The sequence below is a fragment of the Coffea arabica genome, chromosome 10e (genome assembly GCF_036785885.1).
Source record: "Coffea arabica cultivar ET-39 chromosome 10e, Coffea Arabica ET-39 HiFi, whole genome shotgun sequence".
NCBI lineage: Eukaryota > Viridiplantae > Streptophyta > Magnoliopsida > Gentianales > Rubiaceae > Coffea > Coffea arabica.
The window spans coordinates 39,619,972-39,634,940 of NC_092328.1; the positions used below are offsets into that span (position 1 = coordinate 39,619,972).

Consider the following 14,969-nt stretch of genomic DNA (forward strand, 5'->3'; position numbering starts at 1 on the left):
ATTTTCTGTCCTATTACTCACCGAACAATGACGAAAAAGATTTAGAGCTAACTAACAAAATCATCACAATCTATTGAAGTTTGAGGAAGTGAACAAACAGATATTCTTTATAAAAATAAAAAAAAAAGACATGCATTTGCAATTCATCTGTTGTTGGCAAAAGGTGCAGCTTTATCATTTAAGTGGGAATATATTGTTAATCCTTCTTCTTTTCCCAGAAAATTGACAACCTATCTTTGCATATCTTCTTTTACTTCCCAAATCTTGTCTTCACTTTCCCAATCCTATATCTCACTTACAGTAGAGTATGCACATTCTTTCGTTTTTATATGTATCCCAAATCCCTAGAGAGTAAATAGCCAAAAACAAAGCAAAATAATATCAATCAACCATGTCGCAAAGAAAAAAAATTGAAGTGGTTGAGACTTTAAGTACAACGACCAAACACTATTGCAATGTTAGAATCGTGACTCAAGCCAACAGTATTAGACCTATTATCATTACTTTTTCAAAGCCTATTCTCATCACTTGGCTTCACTTTCATGGAACATTGCCAAAAATAATGCATTCACCAATTTGAATCCTCAAAGTAATATCATCCATACTTGAAACATTAGATGAAAAATTAAATCCATGACAACATTAACCGAGAATTTATGTTGATCAGATTATAAAAGATGGGATTAATGACAATAATCATCTCTAATATGTGTCACGCTATCCACCCAGATCCCTAAGATGAAGCAGTTTGCATTTGCCAATTATACAGCAAGACATATAGTCATGTAACCCTTCATGCAGGAATTGTTTCTCACGTAAGTTTGTCTTTTCAGCTTATGTGTTTCTTATCCTCTCTTAGATTATTTATTAGATTGCTTATGGTCTTATAAGTGACTAAGAATAGTTTTACCAGTAATTGAGTTTAAGCCCTTTTAAAAAATTTGGGCTGTTGACTATTGAAAATTGGACCTAGATTGGGCCCTTTAGTGCTGTACAATAGCTCACTGGTCTAACTCCATAGCACTAAATATCCATCAGGTTCAAGTGATCCATCGAAGAAACAAACCTTGAATGCTATTTTTGTAAGTGTCAGGCAGCACATGTTTACATGTTTCTTTGTAGGCCTTAGAACCACGCTCAAACAAAAATTGCTCCCTTTCTTTTGCTCCTTAACCTTCTCTTCTTATATCCAATCATGAGTTCTAAGTTAAATTCTTCGTCATCCTAATAACTTAAGACATTTAGACTCAATCACAGCTTTAATCCAGAAAACGAAAAAAGACATATTCTTTCACAACATAGATTTGTATTGGAAAGGAGAGGGAGAGAGAGACAATTAGACAGTCGCAAAAAGGAAAACATGTAACTTCATTTCGACTACAAAGAACTGAGAAACCTAATCTACAATTGTTTTATGGTGTGTCAAATCAAGAAAAAGTTAACCAATAACCTACCTTTCTCAGTCCTAAAAGAATAACATATGTAACCACTAAATAGAATACACACTGGAAATGTGAATTTAAAAGACAATCTATTACTGCTACTAGTGTATATATGACTTCAAGACTAGTAAAATTCTAGTCATCAAAGCCCAAGTAAAATGAGAACAATTGGCAACACTAATATGGACATAGCACAAAGTGCTGCCAATTGAGGATGCATGATTGTTTTGGAAGGGGCAAGCCTTCTAAGGCAGATGCTCAAAAGTTTCATAGGTAGTTGAATCATTTTGTACCAGATTATTATTTTCAGGGCATGTCATTTTAGAAGAGCTATGACATCAGTAGTATGTCAGGAGAGAGATGCCAGTTAGTGCTATAAGAGATTGTGTAAACTCAACAAACTAATTCAGAAAAATCTTTGACTCTGTTTAGTTGTATAGTTCTATATTGGTCCTATGCACAACATACATCCATGCACACCACAAAAGAAATAATTCTAGATATCTCCAGAATGAGTGAACATACATCTCCATGATCCAGCACATAGAGATTCAGGTCGGGTGACTGTTTCACAACAATCAGGGCTATCCCAACATCAAGAAACTCAAATTCCACCATCCTTCTCAATAGTCTAGCCTTGAAAGTCCTTCCTCTAAAAAGAGGTAAAGACAACCAACAAATGAAAGACCAAGCAAAAGATTTTCAGTAGAAAATAACAGAAAATTCTAACAATACTAAAACAAAAAATCAAGACAACAAATATAAGAACATTAGGAGTTGAAACCTGCTGGCATCCCTGAAAGGAGATTGAAGCTCCGGTGATGGTATCATTCCTGCTAGCATGGCACACTCTCCCAAACTAAGAAGTGAAGGTTGCTTTCCAAAATAAAAACGTGGTGCTGACGCAATACCATTGACACCATGTCCCCAATATATCTACAATATACCACAGTTTGAAGAAAATATGACATAATAGACTAAGACAAAAGTCAAAGTACTGAAGGATTATTGCCTAGTCATGTGATCTATAAACAATCGGTAACACAAAATTACCCAAAGTTATATCTTATTAAAATAAATCACTGGGAGCACAAGAAATCATTGATTGGCAATTATCAGAGTTATCTCTTAACTTAAAGAGGATGAAATCTATATGGCACCTCATACAATGACAGACCAATCCATTTAACAAAACATGCACCAGCAAATTAGGCTCAAAAGTTGGTAGGCACTTCATAAAAAACTAATGACAAGTTGACCATTGAACTTAACAATACTAGAGCTGCAACTTAGCTTGAAAGAGCAGTTGACCATTGAGCTCAGAACTGCTAAAGTTGAAACTTAGCTTGAAAAGAGCTGAAATCATATAGTAAAAAAATGAAATTCCAATGTTATTTAACTATTTTGTTTTTGAAAGCAATTGCTGAACCTTAAACCTCCTTGAACAAATCCTCTAACTATGAGAAAACCAACTGGATAGACCTCTACAAGCTCATAAAACTTCATGTCCAGAAACACCCTCAGGTACAGAAATTAGAAGCAATTCGACATCATCTTGATACCCAAATTGCACAAGGGGAAACTAGAAGAATACATAGAGTTGAACATAATAACATAAGAAATTGAAAATTTTTGTTGAAATTGTTCATTTGGATATTTCCTTTTCTTTTATTACCACTAGAATCCTACAATCACATTAAACTGGGTTAAGTAGCATACAATGTCCTTGAACATGGTAAGTCATTAAACTATCCCATATTTGGAAAAAGAAAAAAAAACAATTGCTTCAACTCAGTTTATGAGTTAGATTATCTTGGGGAAAACACAGTTTGATGAATTTCCAGTAGATGCTTCATCAAAATATTCAACATCTGGAATTTGTTCACTAAATAATATTTTGAACGGGGTAATGTATTCCCAACTTTTCTAAAGTGTGACTGTATTAGCAAACAGAAATGATCATCTGATATAATTCCTAACCCAAGTTTAGATTACTAAGTCTGGTAAAGCTGCAGCAATTCCTGTTCACTTGCCCACAATTAAGCTGCACAAGATGCCATTGCTGGAGCTATATATGCCTAATACACCTTTATATGAAGAAAAGATTCCATGCTAGTCTATCACTGCCTCCAAGAACTCAATGAGAAATCATATAGCACTAGTTCAAAATGTGTTAGAGAAATAAGACTCCCCAAAGTTACACAACTAATAAGTTAGACTAGATATGCCCAATTTGTAAGATATCTAGGTTCATCGAACATATATTTTAGCCAAAGTTTTCCAATATAAAGTATGCAAAGCTTTTGGGAACAATATAGATTAACTGCCTATCCACATCATGCTAAACATGCAGCTCAAGTTGTATGATATGGAACGAAGTTTAAGAGAGATTAAAGATTATTGACCTTAAACAAGTAACTGCTCAAGATTCTCAACTTTGAAATTCACCTCTCCATTGCTAGAGCCAGTACCATCTCGACAATTTTCCTCAACAAAGTACATTTGTTTTTCAAGAATGTGTTTTTCACCGGCTGCACTTTGTAATGGGAACATTAATGTACAGAGAAAATTCTATATATCTCATGAAATACACAGGGACCAAAAAAAAAGAAAGTTGTTCACAAAGAGCCAAGTATCCAACAACAAGTAGAGGCATCACATAACTTAGCCTCAAAAGTCTCTGTTATCGATTCACAAAGAAAAATATTGCCATTACCCAGAAAGTGAAAACAAGGACATAGTAAACCCTGACAGAAAACATTTTAAATTTAATCTCAACACATAAAGATAGTAGTTAGCATTCTTTGACCACATTTGCAACCATGTCAGACACTCTAAACTTATTAGCTCAGTGGATTTAGTTTTAAATCCTATTGGCTATCCCCTGCATTTTCTACCATCCACAGACAACACAAAGCTGGTGAAAACAATTTTATTTTCTTTTATTAGCCCTTCTCTTATTGTAGATGAGTATTGAACATGGGAAAAGTGCATGTATCCATTGCATTGTTCTTGTAAAGACTCACTCGAGAAATGTCACTTGGGGAACCAAGCCAAAAAACCTCCTTTTGAGAGACCATTTGAAAAGTGTCCTCATTTTGTATATTCATCATGCTCACTCTTGCCAAGACGCCACAGCATTCTAACAAGTGATTAACTCTAATACAAAGGATAGCCAGATTCCAGATGAACCAAGTCATGCAAACTAGAAATATATCATAAAGAAAATAGTCACATCGTACACATATTCAATAGAATTTGATAGCTATTTAGATTACAAATCACATAATTTCTTTCTCTAATCTAATCATACAAAATCAAGTATTGGCTAGTTGTGCCAAAATATCAGCCATTAGGTGCTATCTTGGACCTGATATTTGTTGTGATGACATATAAGACATGCAAATATTAGAACTAGTCCTCGTACTTATGTGAGCTATATTTTCTTGTGGAAATAGTACAGCTTCATTTGGCCCTCCGATTTCTTCCTGTGTGGAAGCCTTGGTAAAACGAAGTCCATAGAACCTTAAGAAGTTTAGAGACTCTATTTTAGGCTCACACAAAGGTATCTATGGACTTCTTAAGGTGAGCCTAAAGCACAATTGGAAAGTGATTGTGAAGAAAGATATTCACTGGCTTCACATCACAATGAATAATCTTATGCTCACAACCACCATGCAAGTATGCTAACCCTCTTGCAGCTCCAAGTGCAATTTCAACCCTTTTTTGCCATTTTAGGATTGGTCCGCCATCAAAAAAGGAACGATCAAGTGAGCCACAATTCATATACGATGCCTACCTTGAACACAGTATTCTTTCAACCTGACCAAGTTGATGGGATGAATATTACCAATAACAGCTATTTCAGTGCAAAAATCCCTCTTCCCTTGAATACCTAGGTTGTTAATCCTTTATACTGCAACCAGAATTTTATCACAAAGAATGCCTTTATATATAGCACCAAGACCACCTGATCCAATCCGAGTCTTAAAAATTCTTAGTTGCTGCCTCAAGCTCTTCATATTCATACCTCGGGTACAGCTCTCAACATAATTGATCCTACTTCATTCTTAAGCACATAACAGGAGCCAGATGAGTTCTCATAGAAAACCCCAAAGCAAGCACAATCTCCTGAGTAGAGATACTGACAAACTGATAAATTTACTCCATCCTTGGAACGCATGGTAAAATCGTTAGCAAAGTAGTCCACACCATGCCCTAGGCTTAAATATGAGACTGTCAAATAATTATAACTACTGTTGTTTTTGGTTGAATTACAAGAGAGTGGTAGAGAACAAGAGCCATCAGTCAGTGAACAATTTGAGGTACTTTGTGAACTAGAGTGAAAGTTACAAGGACAAGAACATTGAGGATGATATGAATTAGCACCATTACTACACAACCCTAGCCTTCTGCAGACGTATGGAATCCAACAATAATCAATTGGGACCACAAAATTCTACTTTTGGACAGCTCCTAAGAAACTTTTGATGATGAACTGACCAGTGTAGTCTAACTTGGCAGTTCGAAAGCCAAATGGTGGCAACTTCACCTGAACCACTACTGCAGATCCTTTGTGACTAAACAGATAGAGACCTGTTTCATTAACTGCTATATGGTCCACAGCATAGTTTGAGTTTGTAAATGCCTGGGTATCCATGGATAATTTCCAATAAGTCTAATTCTGCCACTGTAACATGGCATCAGAAGCTGTCAAAGCAAGGCTATAATCCCCTGTTGACAAGTCATCACTTGATAGGGCACTGTACAATGATAACCCGGCAAGCAAGGCTTGCCCAATCACAATAGTTTTCGTTGGATATCTAAAGCTCTCCTAAACAGTCACATTAGATTGATCAAGCAAAAGAAGATTCCCAGGCTCATTTAATTGTAAGACAGAATCTGATGACTGCATAGATGGAGTTGATCATTTTAAAACTACCATCCTGTTCAGTTATCCTAATACCCCGGGAGGTCAAATGCATCTTTCCCAAAGTCAAAACAGGTGCATCTTGATTAGCAGACCACATGATAGTATTGGATTCGGAATGAATAACGTACAAGTAGATTCTGGTTTGTTGAGCTCCAGCATTGAACATGGTAGAGTTAAATGTTCCATTTTGGGAGAACAAGAAAGTTCATCAGGGTCAATGAATTGCATAAACGCAGTAGTGAAGTTTGGGTACACCAATTCCATGAAAGGCACACTAATTACAAGAGGCAAAGGCAAAGAGACAAAGGCAAGGAGAAATAAGAAAAACCGCATAAAGACTAGGAATGAACGAAAGACAAATATCAGTAAGCCGTATTGGAATTCGTATTGGTGTGATTGTATTAGGTCTGCTCTGTTCGTCTCCATTTCTTCTTTTTTCAATCTCATCCATTTTTTGGTCACACGTTAACTCTCACGTTATTGGTATGCTCAGCCTTTTGATCCCGCGTTGAACAACTTGAACTTGATAATGATTGATGAACTCAAGAGACAATGAGTTTTGTTTAATGCTATGATCAACTGAGATTTTAATAAATAAAATGCTGTGCAGATCTGACTTTTGTATGCATTGATAAAACCAAAAAAGATTTGAGTTGTCGTAATTCATTAACTATATTTTCTGTCCTAATCATTCTCATTGAATGTCATGTTTAGTTTGAATTTCATACACCATAACACCGACAACAACATTAATTGCATATTTTCCACTTTGCACTCGAATTTGTCAAATTTTTCTATGACTTTTTTGGCCTAAAAACATAAAATAGACGAAAAAACAAAAACCCACAAACAAACAATGAAAATTAAATAATGCACTTTCTTTCGGACAAAACATCTAGCACTTGAAAGGCTACAGAAAAGTACCCGTTGTGTAATGGTGCTACCACCGCCACGAGCAGACAATGAAACTACTGCTTGAAGAATGCCAACTGAGTCCTCCCCAAAATGGCTAAAGAATCGTCGATCCTCATATGTTACCACGGCTTAGAGAAAATGCTGAGGCTATTATTCCGTTATGAGCTTGGTTTCTACTTTGGCAGACAATGCAATGAGTTCGTGCCATCTTTGTGGGAAGTCAGGGAGGAGAAGGTTGGAGATGAGGCGGAGAAATAGGAGAGTCAGAGAGAAAATGCAAAGAATCAGAGCTTTGACGACTGTGGGATTCAATGGATGATGGGATTGAGATGGTGAGTCTATTGGAGAACAGTGGAGTTGGCGGTGGTGTTTGTGGAAATGCTCGTGTGGTGCTAATTTTGAAAGGTTGGTTTTTGGGTCTGAAATGAAAGGACACAGGGAAAGTGTGGAATGGGGGAAATTTTGGTTTTGCATAGGATGGCTGATGAGATGGTTACTAAGGGGGAGAGTGGACATTTTCTTCCTAAAATGGTTACTAAGGGGGCGTTTGGTAAGAGGGTATCGGATTCGGGGAATGGAATGAACCCCATAAATGGTGTTTGGTTCACTGGAATGGGAATTGAAATCTTGGAATGATTTCTAAAAATTTGGTGTTTCTCCATTCCTAAGTATTTTGGTGGGTTTTGTCTGATTCCCAAGTTTGATTCCAAGAAACAAATCCAATTACATATTATAATTATACAATGATATAATTAATATTTATATATATTATATATTATAATATATACATATATATAATATATTATAATTATAATATTAGTACATTATATAAATATATATTATAATTATTTAGTTAAATATAATTATATTTATATAATATATATTATAAATTTATTAATATTATAAATTTATTAATATTATATAATAATATATTTATAATATATATGTATATCTATAAATGTATATTATATGTGCATATAATTAAAATAAATACATGTATATAATATTAATAAATTATATAATTATATTTATATTTATTATTTTAAATATAATAATATATAATAACTATATCTAATTAATATGCATTATATTTATATAAAATATTAGTACAATTAATATTTATATATTATATAATTATAATTATATATTTATATTATAACTTTCATATAATTATAATTAATTATATATAATATTTAATTTAATTAGTTACAAACTTATAATAATGATATTATTATATTATATAATTATATATTATAATTATTTAGTTAAATATAATTATACTTATATAATATATATTATAAATTTATTAATATTATATAATAATATATTTATAATATATATGTATATTTATAAATGTATATTATATGTGCGTATAATTATAATATATACATGTATGTAATATTAATAAATTATATAATAATAATAATTATTATTATTTTAAATATAATAATATATAATAACAACTATATTTAATATGTAATATATATTACATTTATATAAAATATTTGTATAATTAATATTTGTATATATTATATAATTATAATTGTATATTTATATTATAACATTTGTATATTTATATTTAATTATATATATATACTATTTAATTTAATTAGTTACAAACTTATAATAATAATAATATTAGTTATATATATTATATAATGTATATTAATTTGTGTAATATAATTAATATTATCAATTATACTAATAATTATACATGTTTACTAATAGAAATTATTAATCAGTTAGACTAAATTTACTAATACATTTATACTAATATATTTAATTAGTAAAAATTTCTTATATCTCATTTACAAAGAGCCAATAACTATCATTTACAATGTGATTTATAATATATTTATTATATTCCATTCCGAAAGAGTCGACGAACCAAACATCAACTATAGTAATGATACACATTCCAGGTACTTGAACCAAACAAATGTATTGGAATGAATGACCTCATTCCAAACCCAAGATATCCGATTCCGAATCCGAATCCATGGGATTGCCTTTGAACTACGAATGAACAATGAATGTTCTATGAAGAAAATTTACACAAATTCTGCCTTTGGCTTGATCACAAAAAAAAAACTAAATTAATAACAAATTTTGCCTTAACATATTGCCCTTTGTTATGACAGGTGTGCCACAAGATCTATAAATTGTCATTTTTACCAGAGAAGTTATTGAGTTGAGCTAGGCAAGGAGAAGGCCACCCCTCGAGTGTAAAGCTCAAATTCATAAGTAACTGCTTCCCAAACTTGAGTGATTATAATTGTCAAAACTCAATCTTGACATGCAGTGAATTGTAAGAGTTTGAGTTTCAATTTGAACTCGTCTATAGCTTAGGCTAATCAAGCTTGAACTCAAGGTTGAAAAACCATTTTCCTATCCATCTCTAGCAGTTTAAAGTTTCATTTTTTGTATTCTTGGAATCTCTAAACTAATGAGTCTAGACAATCCAATTATTTCTATGGTTAAATAAGGCAGTTAATTCTAGCCAGCTTTGAAGCTCAAAGAATCATTAAAAACCAAGCATTTCTAATATTTCAAACAATAAGTGGAAATCATTCACATGGTAATTCACCATCTAAAGGAACAACAAATTACTATGAACAAAATCACAGCAAAATGGGACCATAAAAGAAAAATATAGAGCCTTGTAATTCACTTCTGTAGAATGAACAAATGCCAAATACAGTACTAACATGACCAGACTGATTTTTAGGCACAATGCTGCATATATTTTCCAAGAGGAAAACAAATGCAAATATCAACGCAGTACCAAATACCTAATCTACTCCTACTTTATGGGGGAAGGGGAAGTTTAAGGAGGTTGTATAAGGGTTGGGAGCTGAATCACCAGACCAGACAAATACACTATTGTCCTTTTTGGATTTTTTAAAAACAAGAAGCATTATCCTTCTTTTGAGATGCACTAGGAGGGGTTTGAACCTCCAATCTAATACATGAAAGAGTTTAAGGGGCTCTCCCTAACCATTGGATCAAAACCTAATGGTTCATCACATAATCAAGCATACCAATTTTAAGTTGGAACATAGATAAGGAACCAAAGGGAAGCCTTGTAGAATTGCATTGTACAAATTACAGTTGAGACAAATTTAAGCCTGTTGATGCTAAAAAATGGCTAAACGGTCTAAAGAAGATAGAAAGAGCAAAGAGACGAAGTTTAATCCCTAGGGAAGTTGTGATTTTTAAGTTAATCTTTTTGTATAATGCAAGAAAACTATAGAAAGACGCTCTCCAAATATATAATTCTAGAGAAAGAATCTAACTTATTAAAATCAAGAACATACCTCTTTTTTATCATAGTTATAAAATCTAGCCTATATATCGCTTAGATTGATGAACTGGCTACTTTGGCCTGACTGGATTCCTAATTGGACCAATTAAGTAGTTACCCAGTCAAAATATGGTCAAACTCATTTGATTCATTGAGGAACTGCTCGGCCCAAGATACTAGGTCAAACTCATTTGAGGAACAAGATACTAGGCCCGACTGGATTCATAATTGGACCAATTAAAGAGTGACCTAGTCAAAATTTGGTCAAATTTGTTTGACCCATCAGTTCAACCAAAAACGATAATGGATTGATGAACTGGCTACTTGGCCTGGCTGGATTCTTAATTGGACCAATTAAGTAGTTACCCAGTCAAAATCTGGTCAAACTCATTTGATCCGTTGAGGAACTGCTCGGCCCGGTTGCCCAACTGGATTCATAATTGGACCAGTTAAAGAGTGACCTGGTCAAAATTTGGTCAAATTTGTTTGACCCATCGATTCAACCAAAAACGCCGATGGTTTTTTAGAGATGCATGGACCATTATTTTAAAGGCCAAAATTAATGGATCTATTAAGATTTGAGCCTTGGACCTCCTTGTAAATGTAAATATAACTTTACCACTAACCTTTACTTGTTGATGAAATGCATTTTTACTATATTTTGTTTAATTTCTTATTATACAATTAATCACTTCGGCTTTCAAACTAAGACATTATCACTTTATAATAATAGTTGTATATTCAAAAGAAGTACATCACAATTAGGCAAAAAGATATGAATAAAAAATTAATACTATTACTTATTTTATTGCTAATAAACTAATTTTCTTTTTCTTTTTTATTTTTTACTACATGATATATATATATTGTAAAATTAAATTGAGTCCTCTATTAATGTTTATATATTCTAAATAAATCTTTTTAAATACAATAATTAATGTGTAGAAGTACTTTATCGATAAATTTTACATATACTAAGATAAATAACATATTTTTCATATTTATAAACATTATTTTAGTAATCCATTGGTTCAATCACCTATTCACTGGTTGAACTAGTAACCTAGCCAGTCAGCCCCCTTATCGAGTTGGATTTAATAATTATGCTTTGTAAGGAGATTTTTTATAGGACTTAATAGGCCTTAGATATGTTTTGGATCTAAATTGTATTTGTTCTAGGCCAGCACCTTGTTAATCTTAATTGGAGCCCAATAAAATAACTATTTATGGGTATAGGTATTACATTGGGATGGAGCCTCAGTTTCAAGTCTTGATCCATAATATTTTTTATCCAAACAAAGCCTATAGGACATTTGAGGTACATTTTATCACAAAGTACAGAGGCATAAGAACATAAGAACAAGAAAGTAGCATATCAGACTGTAAAAGATATCATACTAAATCTGATCCATTTTAAAGTGCCACTTCGAACACTTATATTGTAAAATTTTCTTTGGTCATTTTCACCTACTAAATAGAGGAAGAAAGCATGCAAGTAAATGAATAGAAACAAAAACGAATACATTATGAACAATCACTTAACTTTGCAAAAGAAAAGTTTACGGTCATGTTCGGGTTAGCGAGTTGTCTGGAATACTCGTGTCTCAACCCAACCCGCCAACCCGTGACCCGACTTGATTGCCACCCCTACATTTTAGTATTTTACCTATAATATGAGCTACAGATGGTCAATTGAGATGATTCTTGAAACGTTATAAAGTTAAGAGGAAGGGCTACAATTATTATACATATATCAAAGTTTAGTTCTCATCTTTGCCTACCTAAAAATCTAAATTACATAACTACTTTTTGTGGCTACAATTTGAACAAGTCTTGTGACCAGTCATGGGTAATTTGGTCATAACTCATTCTCCAGATTACTAAACAACTTGATTCTTGATTCATTTGAAAGTTAACATATTTGACTATAACTTTTGTGTTTTGCATAAAAGTTGATTCAATGTTCTCAATTGGGATATTCGAGTTGCAACTTGGCTAACCTGATTGTAGTAAGTACAATAGCAGTAGACTTGTATTAGCGTTAGGATGTCCAAACCAAAGGAAGCTACATCCGAGTCACCGTACAAACTGCCTAACGGCTAGTTTGTAACAACTATTTTTTTTTTTTTACCATTGGAGCTCCATTTCCAGCACTTTTTCACCTATAAATGGCCTAGGGATATCCATATGAAATAATTTTTTTGGCTTATGGTTGTCCTAGAAACTAGTTTGACTAAGAACTCTTTGTAATCTTAAGATTATGAACTAAGTGTGAGAGTGAAGAGATCACCATTATAATAACGGGAGGTTATGGAGTTTAAAACCCTTGGCTTAACTAGAGTAGAAAGGTTTAGTGTGAGCAGGGATATGACTCATTTATGTACAAGAAAAGTTATTGTCTCACCGACATTGAAGAGACACTTAGTGGAGGAACACCAAGACTTGAAGAAACTTGGATGTAAATGTAGGCACCGAGGGTAGGCAAACCACTATAAAATTGGGTTGAATATCTTACTCCTTTACCTTTTATTATGTTGTTTATTGTTTTTGTATAATTGGTTAATTGAGTTTGATTGTCATATGCTTATACTATAATTTGTTTGATACATGTTTGAAAGAATTTTTGATTTGGCTAATATTAGTTTTGAATTTGAAAAAATTGTGAACAACCTAATTCATGCCCCCCCCCCCTCGCGCCCCAAATCAGGTTATTTTTGGACCTAACAGGTGGTATTGGAGAGAAAGAATGAGAAGGCAAAAAAGGGGGGAAAAAGGGTGGCAGGAGTAGCAATGGAGTAGTAGAATTGTTGGAGATGGAAGGGAGTGGTGATTGGCATTGGTGAAGAAAGAAAGGCATTAGTGGAAGAAATAAAATTGAAAAAATAAAAAAGGAAATAAAAAGGAAATAAAATGGTTTTTTGAATAAACAAAATGAAGAAATGATTTTTTAAGGGTAAAAAACAGAAAAGTCCCCTGTGATAAACCTAATACACATAAAAGGCCCCCATTGTTTCAAAATATACAACACAACACCTCATGCTTTGAACTAAATTGTAAAGATGACGGAATCTGTTAAACTTAACGGAATGGACGAAATGACCAAAATGCCCTGATATAATTAAACAAAAGAAAACTCAAAAAAATCATTTGTTTTATTCTCTAAATAGAGAGAATTAAGAGTTAAGGGGTAAAATAGGTATATTTGATAAAAATTAGGTATAAAAAAATTTTTTATGTTCCAATAAGTCATTTCCGTTAAGTTTAACGGATTCTGTTACCTTTATAATTTAATTCAAATCATGAGGTGTCGTGTTGTATATTTTGAAACCATAGGGGGCTTTTCTGTGTATTAGGCTTACCACAGGGGGTTTTTTTTGTTTTTTACCCTTTTTTTAATAAAAAGAGAAAAAAAGAAAAAAATATAATGCATAAAATATAATATAATCTTGTTGATAATGGTGGATATGATCTTTTCGTGTTAATTTGAACTATGAGATGGTTATGTAGCAGTTTTCAAAACGAGTTTTGTGTATATCATAGGTTTCATGTATTTTATCCAAAAAGGATTAATTCAAAACACACACATACATATACATACACACATGCATACGCATATATATATATATATATGTGTGTGTGTGTGTGTTTGAATTTCATATTGGTGCAAATTTGTAACTTTGGGAGTGCTAAACTGACATGTTAACATTTTGAGCCTAGATAGATCACTTAAATTCCACAGTGATAAGCCCAAGATTCCAAGACATGAAAAGGCACATTTGACATGATTCTCCCTAATTTCACATGCGTATCAAGTAGCCGCTTAGCCACTGGACCTTTGGCCTGGCGGTCACCACCAAAACGGGAGGTTAGGGGTTCAACCCTTGCCTCCTACCAAAAAATTGTCATAATTTGTGGCGGTTTTAATTGATTTTCTTCGATGGAATCTCTATTCACATCGAATCCCCCTCCCCCTCCCCTCTAGATTAGGCTAGTTATGTTCCTCCATTCTCTATATATGTTCCTCTCTCACTTAATCCCTAAGCAAACCAAACTCGTACCCGTCCAATATACAATGACATCATGTACAAATAAAGAAACATGAAATCTCCATAAAGATTAGAGCATAAAAGCAGGAAAAGAGTCCATGCTATCATTTTCACATTTGTTAGTAATACTTTCATTTACATTTTTAATCATTTAAAAAGCGAAATGTATCTCTAGTTCCATTTAACTTACAATATAAAGAAATAAATAGTTTTAATTGTGATAAAAACAATATATACATCTTCTAAAATTGTTAGAATTGTTAAAAGATCAATATATAATTGTTAAAACTTAATAAAATTGTTATTCAACACATATGAAAATTTCATAA

At 32.7% G+C, this 14,969-nt stretch overlaps 1 pseudogene; it reads right to left on the bottom strand.

Moving 5' to 3' along the window:
- Positions 1 to 1,895: 1,895 nt before the first annotated feature.
- On the bottom strand, positions 1,896 to 6,541 carry LOC113711454 (G-type lectin S-receptor-like serine/threonine-protein kinase At5g35370; annotated as a pseudogene).
- Between the last annotated feature and the right edge of the window lie 8,428 nt (positions 6,542 to 14,969).